This window comes from Rhinolophus sinicus, chromosome 16, assembly GCF_057876585.1.
Source record: "Rhinolophus sinicus isolate RSI-liver-muscle chromosome 16, RSI-T2T, whole genome shotgun sequence".
Taxonomy (NCBI): Eukaryota; Metazoa; Chordata; class Mammalia; order Chiroptera; family Rhinolophidae; genus Rhinolophus; species Rhinolophus sinicus.
In genome coordinates, this window is record NC_142516.1 from 154,553,150 (window position 1) to 154,567,958 (window position 14,809).

Genomic DNA, 14,809 nt, shown 5'->3' on the forward strand with positions numbered 1-14,809 from the left:
AGAATTTTTTTTTCAACTATAGTTGACATTCAATATTATTTTATATTAGTTTCATGTGTACAGACAGCATAGTGGTTAGACATTTATATAATTTATGAAGTGATCTCCTCGATAAGTCTAATACACACCTGGCACCATATATAGTTATTACAATATTATTGATTATATTCCCTACACTGTACTTTACATCTCCATGACTATTTGGTAACTACCAATTTGGATGTCTTAACCCTTCACCTTTTTCACCCAACCCTCCCAACCCAACCTCCCATCTGGTAACCATCAGTTCATTCTCTGTATCTATGAGCCCACCTCTGTTTTATTTTTTTCTTCGTTTATTTTGTTCTTCAAATTCCACATATAAGTGAGATAATACGGTATTTGTCTCTCTCTAACTTATTTCACTCAGCATAATATCCTCTATATCCACCCATATTGTGGCAAATAGTAAGATTTCGTTTTTTATGGCAGATTAATGTTTTATTGTATATATGTACCACATCTTCTTTATCCAGTTGTCTATTGGGAGCATTTTGGTTGTTTCCATATCTTGGCTATTGTATAGAGAGACCTGCAGTAAACACAGAAGTGCATTTATCTTTTCAAATTAACTGTTTTGGATTTCTTCAGATAAATATCCAGAAGTGTAATTGCTAGGTCATAAGGTACTGTGTTTCCTCGAAAATAAAACCAGGTCTTATATTAATTTTTGCTCCATAAGACTCATTAGGACTTATGATCAGGGGATGTCATCCTGAAAAAATCATGCTAGGGCTTATTTGCCGGTTAGATCTTATTTTAGGGATAACACGGTAGTTCTATTTATAATTTTTTGAGGAACCGCCATACTGTTTTCCATAGTGGCTGCACTAATTTGCAGTGCCACCAACAGTACACAAGTGTTCCCTTTTCTCCACATCATCGCTAACAGTTGTTTTTCATTTTATTAATGGTAGCCATTCTGAGAGGTGTGAGGTGGTATCTCTTTGTGGTTCTAATTTGCATTTCATGATTAGTGATATTGAGTATCATTTCATATGTCTATTAGCCATTTGTATGTCCTCTTTGAAACAGAAATGACTATTCAAGCCCTCTGCCCATTTTTTAACTGGATTTTTTTTTTTTTTTTTGGTGTTGAATTGAATGAGTTCTCTATAAATTTTGGATGTTAAACCCTACTCAATGTATCATTGGTGAATATCTTCTCCCATTCAGTATGATGTCTTTTCATTTTGTTGATGGTTTACTTTGCTATGCAAATTTTTTTTAGTTTGATGTAGTCACGTTTGTTCCTTTTTCTTTTGTTTCCCTTGCCCTAGGAGATATATCAGGAAAAATATAACTAAGGGCAATGTCAGTGAGTTTACTACCTATGTTTTCTTCTAGGAGTTTGATGGTTTAGGGTCTTGCACATACATTTAAGTCTTTAATTCATTTTGAGTTTATTCTTGTATATGGAGTAAGAAGGTGGTCCAGTTTCATTTTTTGCATGAATCTGCCCAGTTTTCCTAGCACCATTTATTGAATCGACTGTCTATAGCCTGTTGTATATTCTTTCCTCCATTGTCATAGATTTGGGTTTATTTCTGGGCTCTTTATTCTGTTCCATTGATCTATGTGTCTGTTTTTATGCCAACACCATGTTGTTTTTATTACTATGGCCTTGTAGTATAGTTTGATATCATGTAGCGTGATGCCTCCAACTTTCTACTTTCTCAAGATTACCATGGTTACTTGGGTTCTTTTATGTTTCCATACAAATTTTAGGGTTATTTGTTCTAGTTCTGTGAAAAATGTCATTGGTATTTTGATAAAGATTGCACTGAATCAAAAGATTGCTTTGGGTGGTATGGACATCTTAACTGTGTTAATTCTTCCCATCCATGAGCACGTGGTTATGTCTTCATTTATATCTTCTTCAATTTCTCTCTTCCATGTCTTATAATTTTCTGAGTGCAGGTCTTTTACTTCCTTGGTTAAATTTATTCCTACTTTTTTGTTTGTTTGCTTGTTTTTTAAGTGACCGTAAGTGGGATTGTTTTCTTAATTTCTCTTTCTGATAGTTTCTTATTGATGTACAAAAATGCAACTGATTTCTGAATATTAATTTTGTATCCTGCTACTTTACTGAATTCTTTTATCAGTGCTAATACTTTTAGGTGGAATATTTAGGGTTCTCTATATATAGTATCATGTCATCTACAAATAATGACAGTTTTACTTCTTCCTTTCCAATCTGGATGCCTTTTATTTCTTTTCTTGTCTGATTGCTGTGGCTAGGACTTCCAGAAATAGTTTGAATAAGAGTAGTAAAAGTGAACATCCTTGTCTTGTTCCTGATCTTAAAGAGAATGCTTCTAGTTTTTTCCCATTGAGTATGATGTTAGCTGTGGGTTTGTCATATATGGCCTTTATTATGTTGAGATATGTCCCTCTATTCCCACTTTGCTGAGAGTCATCACAAATGGATCGTGGATTTTGTCAAATGGTTTTTCTGCATCTATTGATATGATATGATTTTTATCTTTCATTTTGTTTATGTTGTGTATCACATTAATTGATTTGTGGATATTAAACCTATCTTGCAACCCAGGAATAAATTCTACTTCATCATGGTGTATTATCTTTTTTAATGTATTGCTGAATTTGGTTTGCTAATATTTTGTTGAGGATTTTTGCATCTTTGTTCACTAGTGATATCAGCCTACAGTTTTCTTTTTTTGTAATGTCTTTAACTGGTTTTGGTATCAGGGTAATGGTGGCTTCATAGAATGAGCTTGGTAGCCTTTCCTCCTCTTGAATTTTCTGGAATAGTTTGAGAATAATAGGTGCTGATTCTTCTTAGAATGTTTGGTAAATTCACATGTGAAGCCATCTGGTCCAGGACTTTTATGTGTTGGGAGTATTTTTATTACTGATATGACTTCATTAGTAGTAATCGGTTTGTTCATATTTTGTTTCTTCTTGATTCAGCCTTTGAAGAGTGTACGCTTCTAGGAATTTATCTGTTTCTTCCAGATTGTCCAATTTGTTGACATAGAATTGCTCATAATATTTTCTTATAATTTTTTGTATTTCTGTGATGTACGTTGTCACTTCTCCTCTTTCATTTCCAATTTTATTTATTTGGGGCCTCTCTCTTTTTTTCTTGATGAGTCTAGTTAAAGGTTTTTAAACTTTGTTTATCTTTTCAAAGAAGCAGTTCTTGATTTATTTGATATTTTGTATTGTTTTTAAGTCTCAATTTCATTTATTTGTCTTCTAATCTTTACTACTTCTTTCTTTTTATGCACTTTGGGCTTTATTTGCTATTCCAGTCCCTTTAAGAGTAAAGTTAGATTGTTCTTGTTTCTTGAAGTAGGGAGCAGGAATTAAAAAAGAAAAAAAAAGAAAAACAACCGTGAACTGGTGACAGGGAAACTGCTGAAGACAAAATGTTAAGGAAAGCTTAATTTTCAAGACATACTGGATGAGCAAGACACAGCAAAAGTCACTAAAAAGAATGTACATAGTAGGAAAACCATTGGTGTTTCTCTTCCCTTCGTCTACGTTTTGTCCTTCACTTTCTTGTCCTTTCACTTTTCTCATCCTTTCTCGTTTCAATGTTCACTTTCTTGATCAGGACTAAGATTTCTGTTTCCCAATACCAAAACACTTATTATTTATTGAACACCTTCACTCAGAATAATACACTGATCAATCAAATTTCACAACACAAAAACTGAACTCATTGAACCTAATAATCACTTCCTATTCTTGAAGAATAACAATCGTCCACTTACTCTAGGTAGAATCCCAAAGCCATCTTTGCCTTTTTTCCTCCTCTCTTGCAGCTTATAGTTTAACAGTGTCTATATCCACCCAACTCTACCTCCAAAAAAATCATCTTTGATCCCATTTCTCTTCATTTCAACCCCCTGAATTATTAAAGCAATTTCCTAATTGACTATCCTACTATTTCACCAGTCACACTTGTCCTCCAACGTCCTACCTAGGAGGTATATTTTTAAAACAAAAATATTATTTTACTACCATGTTTAAGAACATAATGTTCTCCCAGATTCCTCAACCTACATTTTCTCTCCTTTCATCTCCCCATGCCGTGCCCCCAACTGCCCTAGTCACAGTGGACTCCCTGACTTCCACTTTTATACAAACCATCAAATCATGGCTCACTACACCACTAAACCTCTGTGCATACAGCTCACTCTATCTACGGGCAAGTTGTTCTTTTTTTCTCCTTTATTTGTTCAATCAGTCAGTCAGTCAGTGAGATACGCAACCTAAAATTCTTGGGGGCAACAGAAAAGAAAAATAGCAAAACAATAAATAAAAAATAAATTTTAAAATGTGATAAGTATTATAAAGTCAACCCCAAAGGGCTGTACATAGGTATTTCTGAAAGCCAAGACCTGACAATGAAAAGGAAGTAGCTAAGATAAACCTGGGGGGCTGCTGTGAAAGAGTATCAAGCAGAGGAAACAGCCCTCAGATGCAAAAAGAGCCTCCAGACTATAGTGAGGAGTTTGCATATTAGTTCATGTGCAATAAGAAGTCATTGGACCCCACCCTCCTGCAGTCCACAGCCCTGGCTCCACGCCAGCCACTCACCGGCTCACCCAATATGCTCGTGCCCAGAAAGGCCGTAGTTCCATTGAACCACGTGTGGCATTTGGGCCCTCTTTGGCAGTGCTGACTGCCTTTCTGTTCAGTGTCTGAGTGCTATGGAGATTGCACACAGGGGTCCAGATGCATTTCTTTTTGAGAATGTCAATGGACACACCAACTGCTGCTTTGGATGTCAGTGGTTGGCAGTAGTTGACCCACTGTTTGGAATGCAGCCAATTTGAGTGAAGAAATATCCTTATTTGTGGCTCTGTTACAATGGTGAAATCTACATCCACCAAAAGCTGTGACGCCATTTTGAATTAGAATATCAGACCAAAGTTGATGGTGAGATAATCCTTCATCTTTATGACAAAGGAGGAATTGAGCAAACAGTTTGCATGTTGGATGGAATATTTGCATTTATTTTACTGGATACAGCCAATAAGAAAGTGTTCCTGGGAAGAGATACCTATAGAGTCAGACCTTTGTTTAAAAATATGACAGAAGATGGATTCTTGGCCATGTGTTCAGAAGCTAAAGGTCTTGTTCACTTGAAGCACTCCACAGCTTCTTTTTTAAAAGTGGAGCCCTTTCTCCCTGATGGTTTTTTATTTAAAGCCAAATAGCAAAGTTGCATCGGTGGAAATGGTTAAATACCATCACAGCAGAGATGAGACTCTGCATGCCCTCTGGGACAGTGTGGAGAAACTGTGTCCAGGTTTAGAGCTAGAAACTGTGCAGAGCAATCTCTGGATGCTTTTTGACAATGCCATTATTAAGTGTTTGATGACAGACAGAAGGACTGGCTGCCTTTTATCGGGGGCTTGGATTCCAGTTTGATTGCTGTCACCTGTTGAAGCAGCTCAGCGAGGCCCAAGTACAGTACCCTCTCCAGACATTTGCTATTGGCATGGAAGCCAGTCCTCACTCACTAGCTGCTAGAAAGGTGGCAAATCATATTGGGAGTGAACACCATGAAGTTCTCTTTAACTCTGAGGAGGGGATTCAGGTCCTGGATGAAGTCATATCTTCCTTGGAAACTTATGACATTACAACAGTGCGTGCTTCCGTAGGTATGTACTTAATTTCCAAGCACATTCGGAAGAATATACTAGATAGTGTGGTGATCTTCTCTGGAGAAGGTTCAAATGAACTAACTCGGGGATACATATGTTTTCGTAAGGTGGCTTCTCCTAAAAAAGCCGAGGAAGAGAGTGAGAGGCTTCTGAAGGAACTCTATTTGTTTGATGTTCTCTGAGCAGATCAAACTGCCGCCCACGGCCTTAAATTGAGAGTTCCATTCCTGGATCATTGATTTTGTTTCTATTACTTGTCTCTGCCACCAGACCTGAGAATTCCCAAGAATGGGATAGAAAAACATCCCCAGAGAGAGATTTTTTGAAGACTCCAGTCTGTTACCTAAAGAGATTCTCTGCTGACCCAAAGAAGTCTTCAGTGATGGCATAACCTGTTACAAAACGTGTCTTGGGATATTACAGGAATATATCAAACATCAGGTTAGTGAGGCAAAGATGGCAATTGCAGCCGACAAATTTCCTTTCAATATACCAAAAACTGAAAAAATCTATTACTATCGTCAAATCTTTGAACGCCATTACCCAGGCCAAGCTGACTGGCTGCCCCATTACTGGATGCCCAGGTGGATCAATGCCACTGACCCTTCTGCCCGCACTCTGACTCATTACAAGTCAACTGCCAAAACTTAGGCACTCTCTAAGCTATAGAGTGAAAGTAAATGTGTCTTCTTATTGAGAAGGGTAGGGGCCTTGGGGGCCGGAAGGGTAGCAATGAGCATCAACCATGCAGGCCTGCTTGAAGGTGAAAAGAAATAAAAGTCTTAAGTCTTAAATCTTAAAACGAAAAAAAGAAGAAGAAGAAGAAGAAGTCAGTGGACAATATCAGACAAGGGAATAAACTTTCATAATAAAATGAAAACCGAGGAAAATGGCAGAAATCACTTATTTCCATTTTTACTTTAAATAGATTTAATTCATCTCTATAAATATGGACATCGAAACCATCAAATATGATTCCCAAACTGTTGTCCCGCCTCCCTTACAGAGCAACATTTCAGTTCCTTACCTTCAATTCCTCAAGACTGTGCCTCAATATATGCTACTTCATAAAGAATGGTGTTGGTTTCAATGGACTAATTTATGCAGATTAATTTGTACACTGTTAAGCAAATGAGTATATACTGTAATTATAAAATCAAGCTAAATGCAATAAATATATGAGTTTAGCGCATGAAGAGGATAAAGAGATATTTAAAACAATGAAAAAATTATTGTGCCAGCCATCCCTTCTAAAGGAATTCGAACAAGGAGAAAAATAACGAGCCATTATTCAGTGAACATTACAGAAACTAACAAAGTTGGCAGGCCAGGCTAATTTCATGACTTTTTTTTCTTTATAGTAGAGAATTTGCTGGTTGGAAAAAAACACATCAGAAGCATAAACTATATTTGGCTTCAGTAAGATACTTGACACATAATAATCTATGGAAAGATTTTAAATCAAGTTTGTTTGGACAGAAATATGATTAAAATGATTCAAAGCTAGATCTCTGTATAAAACTGTGAAGTATAATTATAAATGGCCATACATCTTTCTCAGTAGTTATAACAAGCATTGTTTCATAAAGGGCCATTATTGGCTTTAAATATCTTTAAAAAAAAACAACCAAGAGGACAGGAAAAAAGTATATTGTTTATTCACACATATATAAAAGGGAAGAAAATAAGCATATAAGCAAGAGGGACATAAGGAAAGAAGAGAGTAGGGGAAGGGAAAACTGGTTAATAAGGACATTTAGAATCAGAAGACATAACTTCAGGTCAAGAACATGCCACTTAGTAAATATTCCTAGAGCATATATGCTGATATAGTTTGAAATTTTAGTTTCAGTTTTTTATTCCTTTACAGAATGAAATTTTGTCTTAAGAATTTGTGCTTAATACTAATACTGCATTTCCCAATCACATTATTCTCTATTTAGATTTAGCTATAAAAGACCACAAGATTCATTCTTTACCAGTGTTTCTTTGTTTCCCTATTTTGGAATGGAGTGTTGGGCACACAATGTTAAGTAGAGGAGTCAGAGAAGACATTACAAGAAAATGCAAAGCTTTGCAAGATATCTTGGGGGACACTATCCCTGGCAGAGGAAATAACAAATGCCAAAGCCCATTAGACTGCTAATGTGCTGGAGGAAAAGTAGGCCACTGCTGCTGAAACCCAGTGAGAACATGGGAGAGAAGTTCTGGATGACACCAGAGAGATGTCTGGATTGAATAGAGCCTTGTAAACTATAGCAGGGCTCTCTTATCCCAAATGAAACGGGAGCCATAGGAGGGATTTGAGTGGAGGAGGAGCATAATCTCACACTTAAGAGCCTCAGCCCCATCCCACCAAGCTGCTATATGGAAAACAGACTGTAGAGATAAAGGGCAGAAACAGAGAGAACAGTTAGCATACTGTAAGAATTTAGATTTTAAAATAACAGTGTCTGAGACCAATCTAGTAGCAGTGGATGGGGTAAAATGTAGTCCAATTATGGATATATTTGGACTAGAGCCAATAATATAAATTCAGATTGGATAGAATGAGAGAAACGTCATAATCAAGGATGACTCCAGAATAGAAATTCCATTAATTGAACAGGGAAGATTTTCAGTGAAGCCAGTCTGGGGAATAAGATCAGGAAGTCAGTATGGAATTTGATGTATTAGAAATTCAAGTGGAGATATCAAATATTCAGTTGGATATATTTATTAGTCAACAGTTCAGGACAGAGGTGCAGGATGAAAATAGCAATTTTAATATTTAAAGCCATAAGACTTGGTGAGATCATTTTTAAAAGTATGAACAGATGAAAATAAGATGAGAATTCAGAGGTGAATCTTGGTGCAGTTGGAGGTCACACTGGAGATGAGGAGGAACCAGCAAAAGAGACTAAGGAAGGGCAGTCAGCAAGGGGAGGGGGCGGGGGGGGGCAAATGCGTTACCCTGGAAGTGAAAAAACAAATTTCAGAGAAGGGAGTGATCACATTGTCAAATTATGCTCACAAGTCAATGAAGATGAAGACAGAAAATAGGATTTAACAATTGGTTTAACAATGTGGAGATCATTGGGGGTGCTTGCAAGTGTTTCTTTGAAGTGGCACAAGGGGAAGTCTGTTGTAATAGATCCAACAGAGAGTAGGATGAGAGAAATTGTAGGCAGCGAATGTAGACAGGCCTTTTAAGGACATGCTGTAAAAGGAGGAAAAAAACAATGAAGCAGCAGAAAGGGGAGAAAAAATCCCTTCAAAATATATTTTGTTTTGATGGGAGAAATTAAAGTTTATTAGTATGTCGATGGGACTGAATAAAGAAGGGGGGAAAATACTGGTGGAAAAAGAAAAGGAGTATGACAAAGCAAAAGAAGACAGTGCAAAAGAATGATTATAATGATTGGCTATAAATCTTCTTAGATAAGAGAGAACAAGAGTATATGAGGACTGAGAGCCACAGTGAAAAAGGGGAGGGATTAGTGCCATCAAAGGCCATTAAGAAGAGTTCTCCAGAGAAGCATCTGGGGAAACAGTAGGTGGTGATCATAGAAGACTGCTATGCTTGCAAGTGAAAATTTTGAGTGGTTACAAGTATTTGCAATGATAAGGACCAGTGTCCATGGAGTGAATGGTTGAGAGAAAACAGAGGACAAGATCATTAGAAGAAAGGACATTAAGTAGCCAAAAAGTGAACATACTGGACGAATCACCTTGCTGTTATTTAAATCTCAAAAAATTGTGATCACCATGAAGTGGTGTTTGGAGAGAATGACAATGAGTCAGAGGTTTCAATTTTTAAGGAATGAGAAAAAGATAAATCATATATTATCCATCAAGGAGCTTTCCAAATTAGTGAGGCAGAATATAAAAATGTAATATAATAGAAAAAGTGCTAAACTAGAGATATGAAACAAGCCCCAAGGGATAATAGAGGAGGAACTGATTGTTAGGTACTCAACAGACATCGAATGAATGAATGCATGAATGAAACGAAGGTTTGATGAGTGCAGTGGATTGAATAGTGGTCTCCCAAAAGATATGTCCACCCGGATGTGTAAATGTGACCTTATTTGAAAAGAAAAAAAAAAAAGGAAGGGGGGTTCTTTGAAGATATAATTAAGGATCTTGAGATGAGAACATCTTTAGATTACTCATGTTGGCCCTAAGTGCACAATAACTTATAATAAGAGACATAAGAGGCAAAGATACCAACACAGAAGAGCTGGGAAGAGGAGGCAGAGCTTAGAGTTACACAGTCGCAAGCCAAGAAACACCTGGAGCCTCCAGAAGCTGGAAGAGGTAAGGAATGGATTCTCTCTAGAGCCTCTGGAGGGAGTATGACTCTGTTGACACTGATTTTGAATTCTGGCCTCCACAACGGTGAGAAAACAGATAAATCTTGGAAGAAGAACAAAAGTCTGAAAAGGCAAGAAGTTAACGTGGTGAACTATTATTCCAGACAGTATGTGTAAAGGCAAGGAGTAATGAAAGGACATGGCATGTTTCAGGAAAAGAGAAAAGTTACGGGTTCTAGACATGTGATCCTAGAGTGGAGAACTGGGTTAATGCACACTTTATATGGCAAAGAGGAAACAAAGAAGAAAGTTTTGACCATTTTCCTTGAATGGAGTCATTTGCACATTTAGTGATTTCTGTCTGAGCTGGACCTACATACACTGTAAAATAAGTTAAATGTATAACCATTTTTTTTAAACATAATATCTTTACTTCTGTTGTGCTCAAGATTGAAGCCCTGACTTAAAATGCACATTGGGTACAATGAATATTTATTCACAAGAGTCAATGAATATTTATTCATAATTAGTGTTTACTAGATCACTTAACTAACACCTACCCAGGCTAAATAATTAAACCTAAGGACTAGCAAGTCCTGATAAGGATTGGAAGCTAAATTAAAAAAAAAAAAAAAAAATTCTGAGGGAATGCTACCTAAATATCCTACCTAGCCCACCATCTGCCTATTTAATTTAAAATCCAAAATCATTTCCCCTAGAACTCTAAAATTTCTCTCATTCTTTCTTTTTCTTTCTTTTTCTTTTTTTAACTTAAAAAACGGAAATCTATTTTCTCACAGTTCTGCCAGAGCATATAAGATCAAAAGTGTCTGCAGTTTGGTTTCTGCTGGGGTCTTTCTTCCTGGCTTGGAAATTTCTTGAAAAAGAAAAAAAAAAAAGTGACGGGATTAAGCACAAATTGGCAGTTACAAAATAGTTATGGGGATGTAAAGTACAGCATAAGAAGTACAGTCAATAATATTATAATAACTGTGTCTGGTGCCAGCTGGGTACTAGACTTTTCAGGAGGATCACTTCATAAGTTATATAAATGTCTAAAGTTTCCAATTTCCCAGTTACACTCTCATTTTCCTCAGTGTCCAGGCCTGAAAGCTTGCAATTTCTTCTCTCTATCTGAGTATATACTGAGTACATGACTCATCCTGGTACACATCTTTCCAAATCACCATTTTATTCTATGTCCATCCATTACCCTAATATGACATCTTATTCTCAAACTCCCTCCCTCCAATATGCTCCCCTCCAATTCTTCAAATGTGTGCAAAAATCAATGTTCTGATTTATACATGCCATCCCTCACAATAATGATTATTATTCCTTACAAAATAATCAGTCTGTGTTATTCATTTGGCGTTTAAACATACAAAGCACATGGGTATATAAAAAGTGCTACACTACCTCCAACTTAGGTGATACCCCCTTTTCTTTTAATAATTCAAATACTCGTATGCCTGTGATACAAATGTCCAAAGATACTTAAGAATGTACATTAAAAAGTAAATTTCCATCCCTGCTCCTAATTTTCCTATTTCTCTAACTCAGAGACAATTAAATCGGTACCTCAATAGCAAGCATTTTTGTATCTGTAACTATATTTGTTTTCCCAGAGCAATTAGGTTTTGTTAAAATGTTAACACAATACTTGTCTTATTTAAAAAGCGAAGGGGGGTGCTGGACTTGGCTCCCTAAGCTGTATGGATATCATATATAATGACAACTAAAACAATTTGTAAATGTGCTCATGTGGAAAAATAAAATAAACAGTTGACACAGCATGGAAAATTATTTAAATGGGTTTTATTAACACCCATTTTTCAAACTGAAATAATTTTAAAAGTAAAAAGAATTTGTTTGAGCCATACATACTAACTCACTTATTCATTCATTTATTCATTCAACACACCTCCAATACAACATTTTGTGGCATTTATGTCTGTATGTCCTTTAAGACCCAACTCAAATTGTTCCAACTTCCCTGAGGGAAGCACTGCACTCTCCTAATCTCCCATCGCAAGAGACAAATTTTGGCATTATAAAGGAGTACCTGATAAGACTGTAAGGCTGTAAAGCGAAAATCAAGAATACTGCAGTCTAAACAACGCTTTCAACCCTCTAGAATCACCCATCAAAGAAAGAATCTCAGTTCTACATCAAACACAACTCAAGGAGATGTTTCATACTGAGGAAACCGTCATGATCATAAATACCATAAGCGGAATACAGAAACTTGGACCAGATCCCTTTCTGTCACCATTTGTATGCACTGGTGGTAGTCTCTCCATGAATGGAACTATTTAATTTGTTATATGTATTTCTGTATTGGTCTCTATCCACCCACTCAAAAATGTATAGTGGAATTAAATGTGTGTATAATGCAATTTCTCTAAGCACACTATCTTGTACTGTGTTTTATAGACCTATCTCCTTCACTACAGTGGAAATGTCCCCCAAAGAAACCACTCTGCATGCCTAATGTTAAAATGTTACACATAGTAGTTGTGTGTCAAATACTTTCTGAGTACATCATTTGGTAGGAAAATATTAATATACTGGGTTCCTGTAGTGGGGACAAAATCAAGGATAAGAAATGGGGCCTGAAGGAATATGAAAGACAATCTTTATCTGCTGTTTAATGTCTCATGTATAGAGGAGAAACAGAGGTAACAGATTTCCCAATGATACAGTTAAAGGTTAAACCTCTCGCTTCAAAAATAAGGCATCCTGTAAAATGCTCATTGCTAAATTGGGATATCAAGCCTGAATTACAGCTAATTTGGATATTTTTATTTCTCAGATACACCCTATGCAATCAATTCATCAGCCCCCATATCGGTCACAGGTTTTGTTCTGTAGGAACATAGTCTTGACACAGAGAGTCACTCCAGGCAGCATGCAAGAGAATCCATGAACTATTCTTAAACCCAACCCAGCACTCACCTATTCTCTGTTCACTCTATGTCCCTACATGGTCAAGACCTCTGTTCATTACAGTGAACAGAGAATAGGTGACTGTTGGGTTGGGTTTTACTCCTCCAGAATAAACTCTCTGAGCTCAAAAACTGATGGCCCATTCCAAGTCATTCACCTTCTTTCTCGTACTCCTAACTAAATAACATACATCTCATTTCTCCTACTTAGGGTTTATTTTAAAGCCACCGTATTAGGTTTGTTTGTTTGCGTGCTTGTTTTCACTTTCCTCACAGATAGCTTTAATTGAAGGGGTTGATCCTGACTTCATCTTGTCTTATTTCAAAGACACCAAAATCAGGAAATAGTCTTAGAAATTTTCTAATTATTTCTTAGCTTTTCCCCCTCTCTACACCTGGCAAGTGAGTATCAAAGATAGCCTAAAAAATAACCAATCTGGCAGCTGACTGAATAGTATTATTTCATGGTCTCTGGAAAGGTCCCTAAACAGAACCCAATGGATTGAACACAGTTAAAACTATGTTGCTACATTGTTTCATTTAAATGTATTTAAAAGGTTCGGTGAAGGGGAAAAGAAGGTCCATGTCTATTTGAAAAGAAATTTGGGTTGAATAGAGAGGCAAACAGTAAATTGCAGGGCTCTGTTATAAAAGTGATTCATTGGTAAAGACCAATTCATCATGAAGGAGGTGGGAGGGGGTGAGAATCAGAACGAGCCCAGCGGTTAGTGGAACAAGAGGAATTACTAGTACTAGAATCTAGGTTAGCCAGGTAACTAGAGACAGATAGGAAACTGAAAGTTATAGGTTCTTAACTAGAATTTTAAAAGAAGAAAGTGAGAAGAAGGAGAAGGAGAAGGAAAGAAAAGAGAAAGAGGAAAAGGAAGAGGAAGAAGAAGAAGGAAAAGAAGAAGAAACAGAGTGGGTTGCTACTACTGTTACTTATACACTTGCTTATAACCTTTCTGTTCTGGAAATGGGAGTTGAAAAAAATCAATACATGAAAGAAGAAAAGGGGGGAGTTTGTTCATCATAGGTATAAAAACAAACATATCAAATTATTTGGAAATTTTTCAAATTTGAATTTAAGGTTTTATATGTAACCCAGAGCAGTGCTTCTCAAACTTTAATGTGCGTATGGATCTCCTGGTGATCTTTTTAAAATGAGGATTCTGACTCAGTAGCTAGGAGGTAGGGCTTGAGAGTCTGTATTTCTCACAAACTCTCAGGTAACGTCATGTTGCTGACCTCTAGACCACACTTTGAGAAGCAAGCAGAAAAAAATATAGCAGTGGTTACTGACTGTAGTAACTGACTGGAGAGCAGGAAAAGCACAAACAATGTCATTGTTTCCACAAAATATCCAGTAATATTAATATATGCTTATTCAATCAGTGGTCTCTCAATTAGAGTAACCTGTTTTCCATTTTTGGAGTTTGACCTCATCCCTAAAGAGATCTCCACTATTTTAAATTAGAAATTATTTAATTATCTAATAAAATATGTGAAAGCAAGGAGAAAAATGCCTCTTTGTGGCCAAAGTTTCTCCAAGTCCTCTCCCAAATCCAATAAGAAATATATATTAATACACACACACTACATATATGCAAGTAGTATACACATATTGTAGCTGTCTTCAAAGTAATTTTATTTCTTAGAGTTTTGCCAACTGTAGTTAAGCTTTCTCAGAATCTAGAGACCTAATGAAAAGTTTATTGTAAAATGCTTTAAGTGACCAGGACAGAGCTCAGCTCATAGTATATGCTCAATAAACATTCCTTGGCAGACACACCAGGGTCATGAATAGGAAAGACCATGTGGGAACACACGAGAAGGGGGCCATCAACAAGCCAAAGAGAGAGAAGTCTCAGAAGAAACCAAA

General features: G+C 36.5%; 1 protein-coding gene and 1 pseudogene across 3 annotated transcripts in view; one reads left to right on the plus strand and one right to left on the minus strand.

The window, feature by feature from the left end:
• Positions 1–14,809, minus strand: part of GPC5 (glypican 5) — a 1,207,509-nt gene that overhangs the window by 1,108,080 nt on the left and 84,620 nt on the right. The window lies entirely within an intron of this gene.
• Positions 4,710–6,335, plus strand: LOC109450163 (asparagine synthetase [glutamine-hydrolyzing] pseudogene; annotated as a pseudogene).